The sequence below is a fragment of the Eptesicus fuscus genome, chromosome 19 (assembly GCF_027574615.1).
Source record: "Eptesicus fuscus isolate TK198812 chromosome 19, DD_ASM_mEF_20220401, whole genome shotgun sequence".
Lineage (NCBI taxonomy): Eukaryota > Metazoa > Chordata > Mammalia > Chiroptera > Vespertilionidae > Eptesicus > Eptesicus fuscus.
The window spans coordinates 4,667,239-4,687,036 of NC_072491.1; the positions used below are offsets into that span (position 1 = coordinate 4,667,239).

General features: G+C 46.1%; 1 protein-coding gene and 1 long non-coding RNA gene across 3 annotated transcripts in view; one reads left to right on the top strand and one right to left on the bottom strand.

The window, feature by feature from the left end:
• Positions 1-19,798, bottom strand: part of LOC114228973 (uncharacterized) — a 331,688-nt gene that overhangs the window by 130,659 nt on the left and 181,231 nt on the right. Inside the window, exon 3 of one of the 2 annotated variants that reach the window (XR_003615076.2) lies at positions 7,517-7,719. The exons of the other annotated variant lie outside the window; for it this stretch is intronic. This is a non-coding gene — a long non-coding RNA (uncharacterized LOC114228973). Of the gene's footprint in view, positions 1-7,516; positions 7,720-19,798 lie in introns of those variants that run through there. 2 annotated transcript variants of the gene reach the window in all.
• ADCY8 (adenylate cyclase 8) overlaps positions 1-19,798 on the top strand; it is a 141,830-nt gene that overhangs the window by 5,834 nt on the left and 116,198 nt on the right. The gene's annotated exons all lie outside the window — the stretch shown is intronic.

Consider the following 19,798-nt stretch of genomic DNA (forward strand, 5'->3'; position numbering starts at 1 on the left):
TCTCTATTTTAATTGCTGGTGACAACATTATGAGCCACCTAACATTTGAAACTCATTTCGTTCTCATTCTTCAGCTCATTAGTGATAAGATAGTGAAAATCATTTTGTTATTGGAAAACTGAGAGGCAGCAACAGGAACCAGAAAGATTGCTGCTTTATGCTTCCCTCTGGGGGATTCTAAAATGTTAAAGCCTGTGGCTAATTAATCTTCTGTAACCTCTTGGTGAGGTAGATAAGCAGACGTGTCAGAGTGGAGGTGATTTCTCCAAGATAACTCAGAGCAAAAGCAGCCAGGTATGCAAGTCTAGGTTAGTCAGGGCTGAAGGTCACTGTCAGATCTGAATTTCCCATGCAGCACTGTCTTTCCTGCCTTACATCCATCAAACAGTAGAGACTAGAATCAGAAAAGGGCTAAGTAAATAATGGTCATTAAACTTGACTAACAGTAAAAGATATTTAGCCTTTTAAAAATCCTTTGGCAGGGAAAATGTATTTTTTGTGCTAGGTAAGGTGGTGGTTGATGGTATGAGTAGGTGGTGGTTAGGAGACAATCAGGCTTTACATATGCTTTCAAGTGCATTTCTGGTCATTTGAATGAAGGATTGACTTCCCAGTTAATATTAAGTATCACAGAATTACCAACATCTCTCCCCCATTGGTAAAATTTAAACAAAAGCATATATTGTGTGTTCTTTGTGAATGTCTGCCAACTCAAATCAAATAAGGGAATTGGCCCTGCTGGCGTGGCTCAGTGGTTGAACGTTGACCTATGACCCAGGAGGTCACGGTTTGATTCCAGGTCCGGGCACATGCCCGGATTGCAGGCTCGATCCCCAGTAGGGGGTGTGCAGGGGGCAGCTGATCAATGATTCTCTCTTATCATTGATGTTTCTATCTCTCTCCCTCTCCCCCCTTCCTCTCTGAAATATATATATATGTGTGTGTGTGTGTGTGTATATATATATATACACACATATATATGTAGTATATTTATGTATATATATATATATATATGTATATATATGTATACACACACACATATGTGTGTGTGTGTGTGTGTGTATATATATATATATATATATATATATATATATATATATATGGAATTGTATACTCCTTAGCATACTGCAAATGACATGTAATTGAAATCATCCCAATTTGGTAGCTGCTATCAGGGTAAAAACTCACTTCACAACACATACATATCCATGAAATGCGTGCAGCTCGCTAGCTATGGTGTGTGCATCTTTTAAAGCCCAATTATCTCCGTCCCTGTACATTTTCCTGTAGCCAATTCGTATAGGCTTAAAAAAAAGAATTGCCTCGTCCCAGCCTGTCTGAGGAAATGACTTTCAAAAACGAATTTGAGTGTCAACATCCCCAAGAGATTCCTCTGAATGCCCAGAAATGGAAATATTCTCTCTTATGTGTGAAGGGACTATTCTTTCTGGTTCTGTCTTTCCTTCCCCTCGCCCCCCACTGAGGTGGGGGTGGGCAGAGAGTAGGCTTTGCAAATGAAATTTTTAATGACTTCTCAAACAACCAATTAGATCCACTCGTCCTGGTCTGTAGATACCTGTGCCCTGAATTTGCAAACAGACCTGACGTCTGATTTAGAGAGAGCTGTGAAATGATTGTGAGGGTCGTGCTTTGCAAGACTGGGTTATGAGTGTGTTTTCCTTCATGCCCAGTGATGTCATGTGACTGGCATTGGTGGGCCAGACACCATCAGATTGGAACTGGGAGGACTGGGAGGACTCCACGCCGGGACAAATGCAAGAGTCCTATCTAAACCTTGATGATGGGTGGCACTTGCAGAGTTCAACAGCAAAAGAAAGTGAAAGCAAGCCTAACAAATGGAAAGATGTTTTTCAAGTTTATCCCAGATTCAGTGCTGCTGGCACTGTGTCATCATAGGACACTACTACCATCGAGCTGCTGTGACATTTCACTGTTGTCTAAATATTTCTTGGGATGCTAATTTATTCATTTCACAAGGGTGTCTATTTCAGTGAGTCCCCACGTGTGTTTATTTTCAGGGCATAAGAGACACGTACAGCATGCATCTCAAACCTTTCCTCTCACCCACAAATGGGCACAGTACTGATTCCCTGGGAGGCCAGCGAGGCCAGACCAGGCGGTCGGACGGCGTGGCGGTCCGCTTGGCATATTGATTGGGAAGCGTGTTCTTTGCTCTCCCTGGGCTGGAACTCAAGGCAGAAGAAACCGAAGGCTGGTGAATTTCTGTGACCTGTCCGTTTGGAGCTCAGTTTGCAAGAGAACGGGTTCTGTAGATAATTCCTTCCCCCACCCCCATGTTCTTGGGGCTTGAGTCTAGGACCACTGCTTTACCCCGCCGGTCCCCACAGAGCAGCGGAAGCCAGAATCACCTTTCCTGTGTCTCCCCGGGAAACACACTGGATTTACACCCTCAGATGCTGCCCTGTGAGTTTTGTTTATGAAGGACTATTTTAAGAAGCCAGCTTTTCTCACTGGGAGATTTTTCACAGTCTGCCCTGCAGGGGAGAGGAGGAATGCAGAGGAGATTAATTAACCACTGAGGTGCCAGCCATTCCCAGCGAGGCCTGGCCACATCCCGGTAGGAAGACTAGTAAAGGCCATTCCACCGGCAAATGCAACTATGGGACCGCCATCTCAGCCAATGAGCTGGGACTGGAACTCAGTGTGATGTCCCAGAACCTGCAATACATGGTTCCGTTGATATCTCTGCATCGGACCGGGACTGGGCATGTCTGGTTTGGTATTTGAATTTCGTTGACCTAGATCACGTATTGAATATGTGCCATACCTTGCACATTCATAGTTACTGGGGTTTTCTTAGCCCTTCCACCCCACTTCCTGACTTTTTTGCCGAAACTCTTTGTTCAAAGCCTCAGATGCTCCTAAATCGGGAAAACGATAAAATCATTCATGATGAGACATGGAGCTCAAGGTGAAATCAAATCGTATTAACGTTTTGGGTTTTTAAAAAATGAGTGAGTTATTAAAACTGCCATCTCTGTGTAAATTGCTACTGGCATACAATTTTCACATGAATCAAGAGCTATTTTTTTGAACCATTTTTTAAACAACACATCCTTGTCCTGTGTCAGCCGATTTTCCAGTTGACTGGAGTTAACCATTTCGGAATATTTTCTTCTACTTTTGTGTGTGATTGCATGCTGAGTCCACAGGATTGCTTGGAAAAGAGGCATGGCCAAGGATTAGGGAATGCATTAGCAAAGTGCATGTGTTTCTTTAACTCAGACCTGGGGAGAAGAAATGCAGCATGAGAAATGTAACAGAATAGGACCCCCAAAAAGAGAGGACACGGGGAGGCCTGGGGATAGAAGGGATGTAGAAGAGATATGATGGGTGTCCTCAAATATCTGGGGGTGCTGCCCTGATGAAGATAGACCAGTTATGTCACTTGTGTCCTGCAGAACAGAATAAAAACCAAGGGTGGTTACGACAGCACCGGAGACTTTAGTTCATCTACAGCTGAGGTTTTGTAACAAATAGACCTGCCCACAGGGGCTGCTTTTTGAAGGGATGAGCTCCCTGATCAGGGATTACTCACGGGGGGAGCTGCACAGCAGTCCACAAGGGATGGCTTAAAGGCGATTCCCATGCAAGGAGGTCTTTTCCTCAAGGTCAGTTGAAAGCCACTGGCTGCCTCTCCAAGCCATCATGGTGGCTTTGCAGGCAGGAAAATGGAGAGAGCAAAGAAGGAGGGGCCAAGGTGGCCACAAGGCCTTTGCCAACCAAGTCATCTGCCCCTTTATTTTATTTTTTAAATATATTTTTATTGATAACAGAGAGGAAGAGAGGGAGAGAGAAACAGAAACATCAATGATGAGAGAGAATCATTGATTGGCTGCTTCCTGCACGCCCCCAACTGGGGACCAAGCCTGCAACCCGGTCATGTGCCCTCATCGGGAATTGAACCGTGACCTCCTGGCTCATAGGTCGATGCTCAACCACTGAGCCACGTCGGCCGGGCTCAGCTGCCCTTTTAGGTGCCCCTCTGGAATCCCTGTCCAAAAATGTCTGCTTATATTTTGGGAACCAGAATTCTGACCCTAGGACACTCCATCTGCAAGAGAGAATGGCAAAGAATGGATCACATTTCACTGTCCCCAAAAACCTTGGGATTGCGTTAGGAAGAAGGGAGAAGGAGACTGAGAAGGCAGATTATCCCACAGATATCTGTTGACTGCCCGTTGGGCTCTAGGATCTACGTACCCAACAGTCAGAGGCGGTTGCTGCAGGAGGCTGGTACTTGAATGGATTGGGGAGGGAGTCTGTGACTGGCGCAGCGGTGGCAGGTCTGTGCCTGTCTCTTGGAATCCATCTGGGACACAGCATTCAGTCAATATTTTCTGTCAGGGCAGGTCTTGGGCTGCTTTTAGTATAGATCTCTAAAGCGTGAAAAATCAAAGCTGCGGTAGATTTTTTTCAAGGAAATATCAGACTCTAAAAGATACTGTAGATGGGTGTGGAATGTGAGGGATAGAAAGGGACCCCAGGGAAGGGATAAGGTGCCAGTTATTTACCCATCACCTTATGACTGAATGCACGCCAACCCGAGGACCAGAAGACACGACATGAGAGCGTGCCTGCCTCGGGGTCGGAGAAGAGCAGACTGGCCTGTGGCTCCGGCATGCCCATCGCTCTGTGTTCACAGTGACCCCAGCTAAAAGCTGACTAGCTTGCCGTGGAGCTCCAGGCAACCCATCCCCACGCAAAATGGGCAGACCTGCCACTTAGGCAAGGCTCAGATCCCTCTCCTTGGCACTACACTCTGCCTTGACCCCTATCAGAGAAGTGCCATAATATTCCCATGTGCCCACCAGGCTGAGCCCCTGGAGGTCAAGGATTTTGCCTTGCTCATCTCTAGGTCTCTAGCACCTGGCATAGCACCTGGCACATGGGGATCTCTGAATACTATACTTTTAAAAAATTATATACTTATTATTGATTTCAGAGAGGAAGTGAGAGAGAGAAAAATATCAATGGTGAGAGAGAATCACTGATAGGCTGCCTCCTGCATACCCTACACTGGGGATTCAGCCTGCAACCTGGGCATGTGGCCTGACTAGGAATTGAACCGTGACCTCTTGGTTCATAGGTTGATGCTCAAAACACTGAGCCACGCTGGCTGGGCTGAATACTGTACTTTTAAATGAATGGAATGAATGAATATTACATGATTGTCTCCTTCCCCCCTAATCACCCCCAATGCACACAGTCACACAGTCATCAACAGGGAATAAAAAACCAGTGGAAGAACAGAAATCAGTTTCTCTGGTCAATACGGGCAGAAATGCACCAAAAGTTATTCCATGAAGTGTCTTGGGCTGAAAGCCACAAGCTGAGATTTTGCTGCACGGGTTAACGAAGTTATAGCAGATAACATGAAGACAAACTCAAGTGATTATCCAGATTACTTAAGTAAAAAAAAAGGAGAAGAAAAGAAAAAAAGGAAGGAAAAAAATGTGGGCCTGCGTTATTCGTAGATGTTTGTCCATTGCTGAAAATTTTAAATAGATCCAGCCCATCCATCCAAAATACAGTCCAAGTGCTAACACAGGTCTTCCCCTCTCATTGGCTTCTTTCGTGGTTCTTTAGCTCTCTGGCTCTGAATCCCAACACCAACACCTCACTCAGGCCTTTGCTTTGTGGGATACCAAAAAAATGCTTCTTTGACCTGACCTCCCAGTGGTGCCCCCTTCTGGTCGCCAGTGGATGTTCACCCTCTGACTTCACACAGGTCCGGCTGCGGGCCAGGGATGCCCCCACCTTCCAACTTGACACTACACACCAGCATGGCTGGTCTGCCTCACTTCTGAGAGGAAGACATTGAATGAAACCCATTGACTTTGCTGGGCATAGTAACTGGATGATAAATTAGTCCACTGTTTCCCACAGCTTAAAACCTATCCCATAAAGACCAGGTCATGCCCTAACCAATTTGTCTGAAGACTGCCATAAGCAGAATGAAGCCTCATTTTGGATATGGGAACCCAATGCAATTAACTAACGCAGACTTCATGAAGTCCAAAACAAGGTTATGGTGTAAGTCTTCCTTTTTCAGTTTTATGAATCATTCTACTTAGTTCATTTTTCTATGGTCACTTCAAGAAACAGAATCAAAATCAGTAAGCACAAATTCTTTTTCTTTTAAATTCAAAGTCAAACTTCTCCCCAAACTTGGGTGAGTCTCCCTAGCCTACTGGTGGTAGGCAGTTCATTTAAGAACAGGTCATGGCCAGACAGTCAATGTCAAATGAATAGAGTCCTCCCTTCTTTACTCAGGAGAGAGATACAAATGGAATTAAGTGCTTTTAAGCCAATTGACATGGAACCGTGACCTGCTACGATCTTGAGACAAAGTGCTTCCCGAAACTGTGCGCCCTAGACACCCAGCTGGCCTCACCCTGGTTTATGTTTAAGAGGAAGAACTTGACTGGGACTGAGAGGAGGGGATGTTTCTTAGTTAAGACCTGAGGAGGAGGAGGGGCTGCGGTAAGAATGGAATTATGGGTTCCTCATTTGTTTCTATCACTAACACACGTGCTCTCTGAGGACAAGCACTGTCCTTTTGTGTATTCCTGGAATACACACGGGCACATCACAAGGGACGCTCATAGGAGAGGCTGTTGAGTACATGCCTGAACAGCCATCCCAGCATCAATATTGCTGCTTCCCTTTTTAGAGCGAGGACACTGACCTCCGAGTAGTTACATCACTTCCCCTAGCTGTTCAGCTAATAAAGGATTCCAAACCACATCTGTCTCATTTCAAAGCCGCCCCTCGATATGATGGTCTTTTAAGGCCACTTTATCTCAATGAACTCTGCTAGTTTCAGAGGCAATGAGTTAGAAGTCATGAAGAACGAGAAAAGTGAAATTAATATTCCCAATGTAGCAAGGCCTACAATAATGCTATTGCACTATGGAGACAGGGCAGCACCCTGTACTGAAAATAGCACCCCGTCATCACTGGAGGACTGACCTTGGACTTGACATCCAATGTGATGCAACTCTGTACAGACCCATCCACCTGTTGTGGCCACGAACTGAATTCCCCGCAGCTCTACAGTGCTATCCCTGGGAAATCACTTCTGAGGTTCCTCAAGCTGTCAGCTTTTTATTCCCATGAGTTATAATGAATGTGAACATGGGGATTTGTGTACTTGGCTGCTTTATTTGTCTCCTAACATCAGCTAATGACAAATCTCACAGCAAACATAGCCTGCTGAGGTCTGTGACCTCTAAAAAAGACGGGAAATGGGAGTAATGATGTAGCAAATGCTGGGAGAATGACTTACTAGATGGTACTTAATATTTAATTTTTCCTAGTGGTTTAATTGCATTGGACACCGCGAGTTGTAAAACTGTGTGCCGTTTTTAGTCCGTGGATTTGTTTGGAAGGGAAGGATGACTGAGAGATTTAATTGACAGACAACTGTTTCTTTTGAATATTTAATTACGACTTCGTGGCGCTCGTCAGAATTGCCTGTCTGGCTTTTTCCTAATGTGCCTGTCAGCTGTGATCAACAAGCCATTTTCTGTCAGCGTCACCCGGAGTGATGGAGCTGGGCACTCACACAGCCTGATACCCCCACCTGGCAGGCTGGCTTTGAGGTTTCCTCGTTGTTGTCTGCAGACCCCAGGAAACAGACACGGTGGCCTCGCTGTACTTCAGTCATCCCATCTATGACGAGATATCAGAACTTCACCATTTATTTTTTTAATATGTTTTTGATGTTTTAGAGAGAGGGAAAGGGGAGAAGGATAGAGAGATAGGAACATCGATGAGAAAGAAACATCAACATCTTCGCCTGGCTGCCTCCTGCACACCCCCCGACAGGAGATGGAGCCCGCAACCCGGGCATGTGCCCTGACCGGAAATCAAACCAGCAGCCTCTTGATCCTTAGGTTGATGCTCAACCACTGAACCACACCGGCTAGGCACAACTTCTCCGTTTATAAACATGAAAGGGGGTTGAGGAAGATGAAAGAGTTGTGAACGGATAGCAGGAACCAAGCCCTGGGCAGGAGCAGGCGTATTTCTGGAACACGGAGGGGTCTGATGTGGCCACGCGGGAGCAGGCCGCCTCGCCCTGCCTGGGATGGAAGTCTGCCAAGCACAGGCCAGCGGTCCATAGGCTGACCGCCCAAATGGCAGGCGCAATGGGAGGGCCCCACCGGTTCCAGAAATAACAGTCATTGCACACACTAGATGCCCAAACTGCTCCTCGGGACGAGAGGATGCCCACCCCCTTTCAAGCTACACATTCCTCTAATGTCCATGCACTAAGACATCAGTCCTTAGGAAGCACACCTTCCATCATGGATCTAGAACATTCCTCCAAGGAAGAGAAACCATTCTGCACTTACTGCTGAGGCGACACCCTACCGACGGCCACAGTGGAGTCTTTCTTTATGCAAAGTCCTTCCTAATCTGTGGGCGGTGGAAACACATTTTCATTGGACATCATTCAAAAAACAAACAAACAAACAAACAAACAAAAAAGACCTTGGGCCCTGACCGGTTTGGCTCAGTGGATAGAGTGTCGGCCTGCGGACTGAAGGGTCCCAGGTTCGATTCCGGTCAAGTGCATGTGCCTTGGTTGCGGGCACATCCCCGGTGGGGGGTGTGCAGGAGGCAGCTGATCGATGTTTCTCTCTCATCGATGTTTCTAACTCTCTATCCCTCTCCCTTCCTCTCTGTAAAACAATCAATAAAATATATATATATATTTTTTTAAAAAAGAACTTAAGGTAATTTGGATGTTTTTTTTAAAAGGTTGAAAATATAATTTTAAACTCTAGTTAATAAACTTTGTGGGGGTTTTCCAGGCTGATTCATGTGGGAGGGCTGCTCTTTTTCACCCACCCACCCCCTTTGGCTGTCTTTCTGCCTGGTGAGCAGGTGTAATGGCACTCCGCCAGGCATCCTAGGCCATGAGCAGACCTTGAGGGTGGAAGCCACACAGTAGGAGGGTGGGCCCCAAGGAATAAGAACCCTAGGACGCTGATAACACTGTGAAGTCACCACACTGGCCCTAGACTGCCCGTCCCTAGACAATTTCCGTGTGACATTATAAAATAGACTCCAGGTTCCTTCAGTCCACTGTTATTTTAGTTCTCCATTACCAACATCCAAATGTAATTTCTGATCAATACTGGCTGCAAAATGTACTCCTGGTGTGTCGCCCAATAAATTAACATCGGCTGCTCCTTGAGACATCATTGCAGCTCTTATACTTAATGATCTAATCATCGAAGACAGGCAGGGCCATTTTCATTTTGTGGTTTTGTGTGTGTGTGGTGGGGGGGGGGGTTGCTCCATACTTGATATTTGGGGACCAGAAAGACCCGGATCATAATTTACAGCACTGGAATAAATGCCAGGCAGTCGTTATGGCTGGAGAAGATCCGTGGAACTATTTCCCAAAGGAAGTAATAGATACCTTCCTATTTATAACCCTTTGGACTTGCACCAGGCCTTATGGGATTAAAAAGCCATTCCTGGAGGTGCTCAGTGGAAGCCAGATGTCATCGCCAGGGACTGGGGGAAGAAGGGAAGGGGTTGAACTTAATGATGTTTAAAATCCCTTCTAAAAACAAATAGAATCCCTTCTAGTTTGAAGCTTACGACTCTGTGACTCTTGACATTATAAGTAATTGGTTAGATGTAGAGTTAATTGAACTCTAAAAAGGAGAGAAGTTCAATCAATCTCCTAAATCTCAGGAAGGCATGCTGGACATTGACATCAAGCAGTTCCCCCTAAACTTGGCCTCATCCTGGATCTTGATCTCAATGAATCCAGGGATCTCTATTCCATCCTGTGGTTTCCCAAGCCAGAAAGCCCACATGCATCCCTGTCACTTCTTCCTCTCTCAGTCCTCATGGCCAAGTGATTGCGAGTTCCTGACAAATCTGTCTATACACATCCTCACGTCTCTCCCCCTTTGTCTCTGCTCCTTCTGCTTTGGTGCAAGGGACACCGTTCCTCATCTGAGTCACAGTAGCCTCCCTGCATCCACTTGCAACCCTTTCCAGTCTCCTTCCTGTCCACCAGGACACCAAGGTGGTGCCTTTCTTACAATGTGGGCTTACAACCCACCAGTGAGCATCTGTAGCTAACACTGCTCTTGAGAAAAAGGCAGAACTCCCTCCTGGACCCGCCTTTTAGATTTCCTCTCTGTCTCCCTCCGATGGTCCGATGGTGCCATTCTTTAGGTCTCTCTCTCTCTCTCCCCCGCCTCTCCTAAAGCCACAGTGACCCCTTCATTCAGTTCCTTGAAGAGCCCATGCCTTTTCCTGCCTCTGAGCTGTCTGACTTTCCCTTCCTTCTTTGCCTGAGATACTCTTCCCTCATTCTTACCTCAAGGAAACTTTCTTGGGAAGGTTTCCTTTGCCTCTCTTAGGTATCACATTTTAAAATTCCCCCTACTTTTCTAAGAAAACATATACCATCGTGTGTGAGTGTCTCTCTCTCTCTCCCTCTCTCTCTCTCTCTCTCTCTCTCTCTCTCTCTCTCTCTCTCTCTCTCTCTCTGTCTCTGTGTGTGTGTGTGTGTGTGTGTGTGTGTGTGTGTTAGTTCATTTCCTACCTGACAATAAATGCTTTGAAAGTAGGGAATTGGTCTGATTTGCTTGCTCACTGGGATATTCTCAGCAGCCCATGTTCCATAAATACTCATTTATGATGAAGAGAGGGAAAGAAAGCAGGAGGGGACATAGGGGAGAGAGATAAGCAGAGTGAGGGAATTACCCAGGGCTGATATTCAGAGCCAGATGGTGGTTCTGGCTTCTTTGAATGATGAATGACAATAGAATTTTAATGTCCAAGAAAGTAAGATAGACTTGGGTTGGACCAGGGATTGGATTGCTGCTTCTACCAGACTTCTGGCCTATTTCTCTCTGGCTCAGGTCCTGGGTGAGGCTAAAAATTGCAGTACCAGCAGCTGAACAGGAATCGTACCAAGAGAAGATGACTTAATGGATCTGCCAATTTGTAACTCCAGTGATCCCACATAGAATCGTCATGCCAATGCGATGCTTTCTTTTATTCTGGTAAAAATACTCATGGCTTCTATGGTCTTTAAATAGATGGTGTCATTAAAGAGGCAAATACCAATTTTATTAAATATAGTTACACTTATTGCTTATCTATAATAATAAAAGCATGATATGCTAATTAGACCAGACGACCTTCGGACAAAGCCAGGGCTGCAAGGGAAGCCCGGGTCCCAGATGCCAGAGGGAAGCCAGTGCTGGCAGTCGGAGGAAGGAAGGCCTACTCTTGCACGAATTTCATGCATCGGGCCTCTAGTTTCTTATGAGGAATATGGATAAGGCTGAGTTATCAAATAAACATAAGGCTCTGTTGTTCTCATAGAGGAAGTTGACACAAATATTGAATTGATAGATAGATGATAGATTAATAGGTAGAAAATAGAAGATAAATAGACTATAAATAGAAAGAAGATAGGTAACAGATAGGTAGGTAGATACATAGACATATATATACTAGTAGTGAGTAGGGTTTTTGAGTCCTACTGTCATTCCTTTGTGCATTTAATTTTGGGAATGGTCTGGGAGGAGTAATGAACAACATAAGAAAGAAGGATAGAAATAAAAATATATGCTTAATCTATATATTTTCTATCAATTTTTTATCCTAATTTTGTTTGAATACCCCAATGGTGGGGCACTCACTCCATTCCAAATAGCTCTTTGCCTTTGATGTGACAACTCTGCTTGTAGGAAATGTTTGTTTTGGGCATGATAGAGGCAGCTGTCAGGGTTGTATGCCTAGGATACCCAGGTCATCATTTCCAGTGATAGCACCATTACCATCACTTTCATCCCCATCATCCCTTCTCCTCCCTTTCATCTTCCCCGCAAGACTTACTGGTGTTTCTGTAGCTCTGTGAACTAGAAGGAAGATGTTGTTAGTTCTGACTAGAGACACTGAGGAAGTCACAGTGGAGGTGGAAGTGAACTGGGAATCCAAGGGCGTGATTGTAAGGTTGACCTCCACTGCTAGGAGTTGAGATGCCCACATGATGCCCTTCACTGTATTTTAACCTTCAGGAATGTCCACTCATCCATTTCCTCTCTAACAGAAGAAGGTACTTCGGTAAAATGAGTGAGAACAGGTGCTCTGGAGCCAGAGGGCTTGGGTTTAGACCCTGAGGCCACCACTCATTAGCTTATGAACTGAGCCTCAGTTCCATCATCTATAAAATGGGGACTGTTATAAGGGTGGTGTGAGCATGGACAGAGATGATTCAGGAGAAGTCTCGGAACAGTGCTTAGCTAATAAGTGTTACGTTATCATGCAGCTTGTAGTGAAAACTTTGTGAAGGTGGAGACCTCCATTCTCTCATTTCCTGCCAGATCTCCAGCCTAAGAAGGTGCCTGAGCATAAGTGCTGCTCCCTAAGTGATTAGTGAATGAAAGCGCAGAGCGCCTGGGGAGACAATGGCCGGAATGAAAAGGTAGGCAGTAGGCTCCAGCCAAAGCAGTAGCACACAGTCCGCTGAATGAAAGTGACTGCCTTTGATATTTGAACTGTTATTTCCAAATCATTTGAAAGAATATGTTTACTACAAACATCATTTCTCCAGGACGGTGTATTTTAACAAAAGAAAAGAACAACTTCTTCTTTGGTTGAATGTTCTCTTGACCTTTAAAAAATAGCTAATGGAGACAATATTGCAACTCCATTGAGTGACTATTTTGATTAAATGTTGAGAGAGAACATGTATTTCAAAGCCCACTTCTTTCTCTTGAACCAACACTTACTCCAAACGATCCACTCAGAGCACTCATGCCAAAAGAACACTTGGCATTTATTTGTAATGCAATTGATGTTTTTAGTTTTCTGGTTTTCAGTGTACACGGTGGTATAATAACTGGGCTACAGAGTGCAAATCACTAGCCCTGCTGCTTATCCGACCAGGAAACATGGACCTCAAAGGTTTCTCACCCTCCAAACACTGGGCAGCCACAATCCTGGGCTGTTCATTCCCTAGTGCGGTTCTTCCCCCTCTTAAATGGCCAACTTCTCTGTCATCATTTCTAAAACTCTGATGAGCAACGGAGATTGATGATTATCAGGCTGACTGCTAACTGGCTCCTGCACCTGCCCCTGGTGGAAAGTGGGGTCAGACTCCCAGCTGGCGGTCACCAGTGAGAATAGCATCCCCTGGCGGCTGCCCCCACAGTTCCCAGGAGAGGAGGCAGCTCTTCTAGCACCCCAGCACCTGCTCCCTGGCTTCCCAGCATTCCTCTTCCCAGACCGTAAAGGGCAGTTATGCAAACAGTATTTTCTGTATGTCAATTCAAAAGCCAAGGCAACTGTGCACAGAGGGACCCAGGGTAGGAGCAAGGAATCCCCACCTGACCACCTCTGATCCTCTAGCTCCACTTTCTAGAGTCACGGGCATTCCAAGTTTGAAGGGATGCTCAAAGCCACCAAAGGCCCCTTCGAATCAAAGCAAGGGTCCTGCCTCCTGGGCCCAGGGTGGGGCAGGAGAGTGACTTAGGGCTGAAGAACTTCCGGAGGAGTCACAAAACAGTCTGCGTGCCCTGCCAGTTCTAGCAGACGGGCCATGGCTCCTGGGGGGATCACTTCTGAGCTGAATGTCTATCAGCCAGCCAGCCCCTCCTCTGCTCCAAGCTGAGCATGCCGCCCCTTTGCAGCAAGCTAGTGTCCCTCCCGTGGTCCACAAGCCCCGCCTCTGGTCCCCTGCCTCCCTCTGCCCTAACTCCCATGGCTCTCCCCGCTGCTCACTCTGCTCCAGCTCTCTCTCCTAGAAATCCTCTGAGCATCCCCTCCTGTCCTGACCACTGGCCCTTCCCTCCACCTGGAATGTCCTTGACCCAGAGACCCACATGCTCCACTCCTCCTCCAAGTTTTGGCTGGAAAGCCAGCTTCTCAGAGAGCGCATTACCTTGAAATCCTAATTTAAATGTGTAACCTCTCTCCCACGTGGCATCACTGCCTGCCCCGCATTCCTCTGCCCTTTACATTGCACTACTTTTTTAAAAATCACTCTCACCTCCTACCAATCCAGATAATGTGCTTAGCTATACTGCCGGCCAGGCAGGCGCACAGATAGGAAATTGAAAATTGTGTCCATTTTTCACGACTGTATCCCCGGAGTGGCGGACAGTGCCTGGCGCGGCGTGGGCACTCGGGAAATATTTGTTGGATGATGAATGAAGGGACCGGGTTCCATCAGCAACTGGGTCGTGATGTTTGTTGTCCTTCTCAGACAAACACAGGCTTCTTATCTAGGCTTCGGAGAAGAGGCAGGCTTGGACCTGTAGTTCAGGCCCAGCCCCCACAACCTGGCCATGTGCGTAGACAAGTTTCTCACCTCTTAAGCCTCGTGCTTCTCACCTGAGAAGTGGGTGTCATTGCCCCCATAGTGAACTGTTATTATATGGAATACAATATTTTTATAAAGCACCAGGCACCTAGGAGTAAATTAACTATTATTTTTCTAATGGTAACCGCTGAATAAAGCTAGCTGTATGTTATGAATTGTTTAAAGACAAAGACAAAGTTATAGAGAAGACAATAGGTATATCTGAAGTGAGTTTCGAAAGTCCCTGTGATGTTGATTAGCTCATATCTTATCCCATTGTCCATTCATTTTTACCTTTTCCTTCATCGGGGCAATTGCTGTGAATGTTTGTTGATAATGGGATATATATTTTCTATTATTTCTTTGGATACCTGCTGCATGGTTTGCTCACCTTTTTTGGGTTTCTGCCCAAATACAACCTTATCAGAGATACCTTCCCTGACCCGTATGAAGGAAGAGCTCCTCGCTTCTCCCATTCCTTTCTTCTATTAATCAGCTTTATTTTTCTCCATGACGCTTTTCACCCGTGCACAGGAAATGCTGTAATTTTTTACCTTTTTGTTTATCTGTGTCCCCATAGGGTGATGACGTCTATCTGGTCCACTGACGTATCCCCAGAGATTATAAGTGATTTGAAGTGACTGCTCTTGATTAGGCAAATTGCCCAGGAATAGAGTTTGAAGACTTACACAAATGGCCTGTGCCTCACCCGGTAGAATGTGCCAAGGGTAGGATGCCCATACATCATGGTGTGTCCAGGACACTCCAGATGTATGCCTGTCTCCTTTCATTCTCACAAATGCCCCCGTTTTCAAAATAAGGGCACTGCCACAATAGCTATGGAGTCCAAAAGAATTAAGTATGACACATAACCCTCACTAAAGGAACGTATAGTCTAGATGAGAGGGAGAAATAAATAACTATTGATAGTAACAGCTAACATGTAGTGAATGCTCATCAGATGCCAAGGGCTCCATGTGATTACCTCTCTCAGGCACAACAATCTACGAAGCACACAATGGTTACCCCATTTAACATAGGAGGGGTGTGAGGCTTAGAGAGGTTAAGTAGCCTTACCTACCCACAACTAGTTAAAGGCAGAGCTTTCCAGTTTTTAAAAATTCTTTTAACCCTAACCATCTTCCTGAGAATAACAGTCCCTTAAGCATGCTGTGGAACAGAATTAATTGAGATGAGTTGGGGAGAAGATCCCGGAAGAAGACCTTTGCACTGCTGGGTTAGCGTACCGGGCACCATGGAGGGGCTTTTCCGTGTGACCATCTGTTACCCTATGGCCATCCTGAAGGTTAACTGTCCCACTTTTAAAAATTGGTGAAGTAGAACTCAAATCTAGAATAAGCATATTTTTTGGGGGGGAGGGAGGATATAAACAGGATGGTGTTAGACATGAGTCACCGTGGTCTGGAGACCTTCTATGTTCCTGCTTCCGGTATATTCTTACTACCGAATGTGGCACAAAGTGTGTGTAACTCAGCGTTGTAGACCAAAACACACTGCACTCACTCACAATCACCAATTATTGTAAACATTAAATGAATACGCCTGGGAAAACAAGGGTAGACGAAACCCTGGTTAACAGATCAGCTTATGTTTATTCCCTACTACAGATGTTGACCAAAGTTTGTCTGAAGATAGAATGTCCTTTTAAACCACTCTATTCTCTGTCCTCATCACAGAAAGGGTTGCTAGGAGACAACTTTGTCCCGCCACCTTGAAAATAGTACAGCTGAGAAACTTTATAAAGTTATTCCATGTAAAGCCACCTTCTGTCTGAATTGGGCTACTCAATTTGGACCTAAGCGACTCTTTTTCCCCCCCGCCCCCGTAACAATAAACATCTTTTTTTTGTAAAGTAAAACAGAAGATAACATGGGCTTCCTTGGAAGAGTTAGGATTAAGACGTCAGTGACTTGGCGAAATGCTCCAATTTTTGGTGCCTACTGGACTTAGTCAACCCCGAACAGATGCATTTGAAGAGAAAACAAAGCTCTTGAGAAGATGCTATTTTCAGCTCAGTAACTAATGATGAATCCAAATGTTTCTTCAAACCCGATGACCCAATAAAAATTGCCATAGTAACTATGGCATTGTGGGACACCTCCTTCACGCTCACACCACAAACTTCCTTAGGAACTGCTGCCACCACCTCCGTGACACCACCATCTGCTGGGTAGCGAGGAGGAGGAGATGGTGGGGAAGCTGGCGAGGACAAGGTGATTCTGATTTGTGCGAATCCCTGGGAGAACGGAGTCTCAGGGCAGAGATATAGGGTAGAAATCATTCTCTGTGGTTTTCACCATGATCGAGAAGTGGTTCAAGCCAAGAGCACCAGGGTGAAACAAGATTAGAGCTTAGACAAGGGGCCCTCTCCTGTGGCACATACTGTAGGGTCACCATCCTTGGAAAATTGTTTCCTGCCTCTTTTCTTGGCCAACTCCCCACGTTCTTTAGGTTTCATTTAAGTATTTCATCCTCAGAGAGATTTTTCTTGAACCACTTGATCTACATTAAGGTCCCCATTGGATGCCCCATAGGAAGGAGAACTTTAATTGTCCTATTTGCCACTGGAATCTAAATCAGTGCCTACGTCCTATTTGGGGGTCAGTAAATATTTACAAAATGAATGAAGAAAGGAGGGAATTAACTATGAGACAGTCACCATCATCATCCATCTAAGGGACTGGATGGTACAAACTAGTTAAATCCATTAATTAAATTGATCATTCAATAAATTTATTCATTCAACAAATACGGGAGTCTGGCTGCATTAGTAAGGGTAATAAATGCTTTCTGGTTGTTACAGGTTCGATCCTCTGAGGAACAGGCTCTGAGAGGGAGATGGCTGTGTAGGAGGCTTATTAGGGGATGCTGCTGGGATCAGTACCCACATACGGAAAAAAAGAAGTAGAAATAGACAAAAGGACATGTTGAGCTATGATGCAATTTCAACAGTCCCATGGGGAGTTCTGCATCTGGGAAGAACCATATGAGATATCTGAGTTGGAGTTAAGAGCATTTATATAGTACGTCCATGTACATAATGACCTTGGGTGAGAAGGCTCTCTTCAGCTCCTCAAAGGGGGCTGAGAGCTGAGGGCTGTCCACCGGCAGCAATCCTAGGAGAATGTTCTCTGTACTTCTTTCCTGAAGGCAAATGCAGTGGCTCAGCTCAGGATCCACCACAGTCCACCCCTTGTGCCACTAGGGTCTACCTCACACAGGTTCTTCTATGATCCCCGGGGCCTCTCTTTCTTGGGGACACTTGGGAGGGATAAATTAAGGTCCCCACTGCTGCAGCTGGTCCTGGGTCCCCAAGTGGTCCACACTGTCTTCCTCCTCTTTCTCCCAGATTCCCCTCGCCCTCAGCCAGCCCCTCTGTGGGACTTGGTGGTTCACCTGAAGGCATGGTCCAGAGTCTAACCTGTCAGGGGTCTCAGCCTCTGGTAACCATGCCTTCTCAGGCCAGGGTATAACCCTACCTGGAGGGGAACTCTTGTCTACTTCTCCCTTGGCATGAGGAGCCCAACATGCCAGATGTTGTAGTTAACGGGACTCCTGCTGGGTCACGCGGCAGAAGCACTCAGCCTGTGGGAGCTGGAACTCTAAAGCTCCAGGGCCCAGAGTTCAGGCCCAAGTGGGTCATCAGGAGTAGCCAGTCCTGCCTCCTTGTCTCCCAGACTCCTGCATTCCACCGACCAGGGATGCGGGACTCGATGGAGGCCTTTGATTTAAAGTGGGCACTGAATTCTAGAAGGGGCACCCCATTCTTGGAGAGCACTGCCTGCAGGACAGCACCAGGGTACTCCCTCATTCTGGGAGTGGGGTCCGTGATGCCACCGCTGGACCCTGCAGTCTCAGGCCCGTTCCCACACCCCCACTGCCACAAAGGATGCCCCTGGGGCTGACACAACCCAGCGGGAGGTGCCTACAGTATTGTCCCGAAGCCACACTCTCCTGTACACACCTTTCCCCAAAAGTAGAACCAAACTACCCCAGGTTCCATGTTTAGATTTTTCAAGTGAAGCCTAGAAGCAGAAGCACTGGAAGGCAGCTGGCCCAGGTCCCCAGCTCTTCCCTGCCCTCCGTGCCAGGCACGAGGATGTGATGAAGGTGGCAGTTTCATCAGTGACCTGGCCAGGAGGGTTCCTCCCGCAGGGCAGCAATTCACCGGAGCCTCAGAGGCCCCAGCAGACCCTTGGCCTCCTCCCCACCACATCCATAACACGCTTAACTCGCAGTGCCTGACAGGCCCGAGATAAAGAGGGAGGAGAATTGAATCAGTGTCCACTTTGGTCTTCAAAACATATCTGATTTGCCTGCCTGTGGATACGGATGACTTCATTTCCTACGCAGTGTTGCAAAAAGCCTTCTCAGAAAGACACCCTCCTCCTTCTCTTCACCTCCTCATCTTCCTCTTCCTCCTCCCCCTCCTCCCCTTCCTCCTCCCCCTCATCTTTTTTCTCTTCCTCCAAACCTTCCTCCTCTTCCTCCTCCTTCCTCTCCTCCTTCTCCTCCTTTCTCTCTCTCTCTCTCTCATTCCCTCTTCCCCACCCAAACTTGTCATGAACTAAAATGCATATTAACCAAATATAAGTGTGAGAAAACTCTGCTTGATTTCCCTGGCACCGTCCACATTTAAAAATAGAGTTCTGTGTCCCAGGCAAATCAGGGCAGTGGGCCGCCTTAACACCACATACTAGCTTGGTGGCCTTCGGTAATGATTTAATCTCTGGGAGGCTCACTTTTCTGTTCTGTGAAATGGAGCTAATAAGACCAAACACAGTCGCTACTGGATCGTGCAAAGGCCAAAACGTGTGTCTGGTAGGCAGTTGGGTGTGTAAATGGAAGTTGCCAAGCCCCGTGCAAGGAGGATGGCAGAGTCTAAGCAGTAGTTGCCTCAGGCGGCAAAGCACTCTTGGAACGACTTTGGCAACTGTGTTGTCTCTCTCTCTGAAGGCAGTGGAATGGGAATAAATGTTTACTCTCTGAAGCTGCTTTGCATGAACATAGTTTATCTTTATAGTTTGTGCTACCACCTGTTACAGTTCTCATATTTAAAAAAATTAACTTCGTCATTTTCTTCTTGCCTATTTTTAAAGGGTTTAATCGCTTTTTTTTTCTCACCTCCAATCCTTCCTATTTTTAGCCTTTAACATTTGTGCTTCCTCCTTAATGTCAGAGATTTTTTGGTCCATGTTTAAAAAAAACCTTATAACCCTGTTCTCTTGTTCTTTTAATTCTAGTTTTCAAAATGCTCTCTTCTTGTTCCCTTCTGAAAAGCCTGCCTTTTCCTCTCATTATTTTGTCATTTCTCAGGATACCATTGATTGCACTCGGGTTTTGATGTAGGTTTTCCGTCATTTAGTTTTTCTTGCCATG